The sequence below is a fragment of the Globicephala melas genome, chromosome 5 (genome assembly GCF_963455315.2).
Source record: "Globicephala melas chromosome 5, mGloMel1.2, whole genome shotgun sequence".
Classification (NCBI taxonomy): Eukaryota; Metazoa; Chordata; class Mammalia; order Artiodactyla; family Delphinidae; genus Globicephala; species Globicephala melas.
In genome coordinates this window covers 12,340,825-12,344,061 of record NC_083318.1, presented here as the reverse complement: position 1 = coordinate 12,344,061, position 3,237 = coordinate 12,340,825, and the positions used below count along the sequence as shown (strand labels likewise).

Genomic DNA, 3,237 nt, shown 5'->3' with positions numbered 1-3,237 from the left:
CTCTTGTGCACTAGATATCGGCTTTCTTGTCTACTGAATTACAACTGTCTCTTCGCTCATCATATCCTCAGATTTCTTTCTCTATTGGATGACTACCATTCGCACACAAATATGCTGATATTTCTTCTATTTGAAAAGAACCCTTGCTTGATTAGCAAGCTCTGTATTGCTAAAAGCAATGGCCAGTTCTCACCCTTCATCTTATTTTATCCATCAGTAGCATTTGCTCTAGTTGATCACTCTCTCCTCCTTGAAACATTTACTTCCCTTTCTCTTAATTCTTCTTCTGTCTTGATGCCTGTTAGTTTTCAGTCTTCTTTTCTAGGTCTCGAGTACTCTGTCCATGGACTTTTCTCCTCTATACTTTTTCCCTTGGTGATCTAATTCTTTCCTAAGGTTTTAAATCCCATCTCTGCACCCATGGATCCGAAATATATATCTCTGTCTCTGCTGCTGCTGAAAGGTAACTATACAGTATTTCTTGCTGGTGATTAGGAATTCATAGCATTAAGACAGATATAACAGAGCTTTCTGGCTGGCGAATACATGGAGAACTGGGGAGAATGGTGCACCTGGAGAGGTCATGGAAGCTCTGTACCCTTTCCCCAGACCTTACCATATGCATCTCTTTTATCTGGGTGTTCCTCAGTTATAAAAGTTAAATCTCAGAGTCATATCCTAGAAGATGTACCATAGCCTTGAGAGACCAGGATGCTGATAATTTAGACCATTCTGCAGGTGCTATCAGAGGATGGGCAGCAAGACTTGCTCACATTGTCATAGGGAAAATGGACAGGTAGGAGCCAGGGTCTTTTACTGAAAGTATGATGAGAAATGCTAACATCCTTACAAGTACTGCATGCAGTTCTTGAGTTTGTAACACAAGTGAGTATTGCCTTGGAAGTCTTAAGTAAAAACTCTTTGGATGTGTTTGATGATAATCAATTTTTGGAAATATCGAAGAATATCTTTGATGCAATTCATGATATAAATTGTTCAGTCATGGTTATTTGAACCCCAGAGGAACTGGAGGATGTTTCTGACCTGGAAGGGGATCACGAGGTCTACAGTTACACCAGCATTCAGCATTCACACCGAAGGGAAAACTGACGGAGCTAAGATGACTCAAACACCTGAGGCAGAAAAGGAAAAAAGTGCTGAGCAAGTTGCTGATTTCAAGAAATTGAAGAGTAAGCTGTATGTTGAGATTGAGATATGGACGATACAAGCAATGATATTGTTCTGACCAAGAAATTGTGTATGATCATAATGGAGATGACAGACTTCGCAAGGGGCAAAGGACTACCAAAGCATGCAACTGATGTGATCTATGCAGCTAAAATGATATCAGAATCAGTGTCAAGGATGGATGTCCTCTCTTGGCAGGTTGCCAACCAGTTTCCAGATCCATCATGCAAACAGTACTTGTTGGATTACTGGAACAGATGAAGTTCTACTATCACCAAATGAAAGCCGGCAGTCAAGTTAAAGCTGAGATCTACAACCTAGGAGGGAGAGCTAATCATGGCAGCTTTGGACAGTGTCACCTCCCTGATCCAAGCAGTCAAAAATTTAACGAACACTGTAGTTCAAACCATGAATATGTCTACATTGCCTCAACCAACATTATCTGAATTCAGAGTCCTGCTGGGCCCTGGCACCCAGTTGTGATGCAGAGAATGAAGGCCCTGAAAAAATAATTAAATAAAAATCCTTGATTAAAAGAGAGAAGCCAGAGTAAATGTATGCAGCTGTTGGATGAGACTCAGCAAAGAAAAATGTCTACCCAGTGCAAGGAATGAGTGAATTTAGAGGAAGACATATCTACTGAAACAACTCTTCGACTCTAGTCCCTTTATTACAAAACCCTGGCTAAACTTACTACTTTTTTTTGCATTTGATTAGTTCTGCAGTTTCACCGACTCTTAGAGTTTAACCCTCAAATAACATGAACCATTGCAAGCTGAACCAAAATGAACAATGTATATTTGGGATCATGTCATTGTCATCTCTGTATGGTCAGCACCTAGTAAGTAATCAGTATATGCTTGTGGAATGAATGAAACCTTTCAGATGTTGTTCAGCCTTTCCCATCACAGAGAATTTTTTACATTCATTGCAGAACGGACATAGGAGACTCAAGTGAGTCATCTGTAATAACTTAAGTACACTGGCCCTTCTCATTTTGAATTAAAACATTGACAGGAGCTCTTGAGTTGGTTTTCAATGGAAACAAAGACTTCATTAAATGGTTTCCCATTTAATCTCCAGGCTTTCTTTACCTGACCTAACCTGGCAGACATGTGTGCTTCCTGCTGTAGGAAAAAGAAAAAGAATCAGTCTTTAGATGTCTGTACCTATTGTCAACTGATTGGGTTAACAACCATCAGAAATTAACCAAGCTTGAGCAGTCAAGCAACTTCCTGGATTTTGAAAGTCAGCCTTGATTACAAACAAAGCAATTTATTAACATTACAAAGGTTACAATGAGTTTTGATGCAACAGATATGCCTTTTAAAGTTCCACTGTGTTCAGCAGTTCTGCATGTTGAGTATTGGGTTTAAATGGGTTCACCAGAATATATATGTGAAGGAAGAGTTATCACCCACTGGGGAAATGGGGCATCTAACTATATATATCCCTGAGTGAGTTATGATAACAGAAGTGTAAGGAGTTCCACATGACTCTAAAACTCCATCTGTGTCAGGTTGCAGTTGTAATTAAAAGGAAAAGACCACTCTGAAAAACCTTTTGGCATTGAATAAAATATAACAGTGAATTGTACCGTTGAACTATGAAGTAGAGTTCATGGCAATGAGCTGGAGTGATTTTAATAACGTTCTTTCAAATAAAAGTCACTGAATTAAAAAAAACACATACAATATGATTACTTTTTATTCCCTTTCTCCCACATATGTTTATGTAGTTCAGAGTCATTGCTGTTAATGCGCTGTGTTTTATTTTCCCTGTCAACTCTAGGGACACTGATGTTTCTTTTTTTATTTTTCTGGGATATCTGGCTCAGGGAAGGGAAGAGAGAGTAGTGGGAAAGAACAGAGGAGCAAAAGAGAGAAATTAAAGGAGGCTCTTGGTCAATTTTAGGAACTGAATAATTGCTCTGGTAAAAAGAGGAGACATGTTTGACACTTGTTTTGACCAATGATTTCATATAGTCACAGTTAATAGGGAGAAAACATCCACAGACAATTCTAAAAGGATACAAAGTTATGAAATTTC

General features: G+C 38.8%; 1 pseudogene; it reads left to right on the top strand.

Moving 5' to 3' along the window:
- The first annotated feature begins 546 nt into the window (after positions 1 to 546).
- Positions 547 to 1,831, top strand: LOC115863754 (catenin alpha-3 pseudogene; annotated as a pseudogene).
- The last annotated feature ends 1,406 nt before the right edge of the window (positions 1,832 to 3,237 follow it).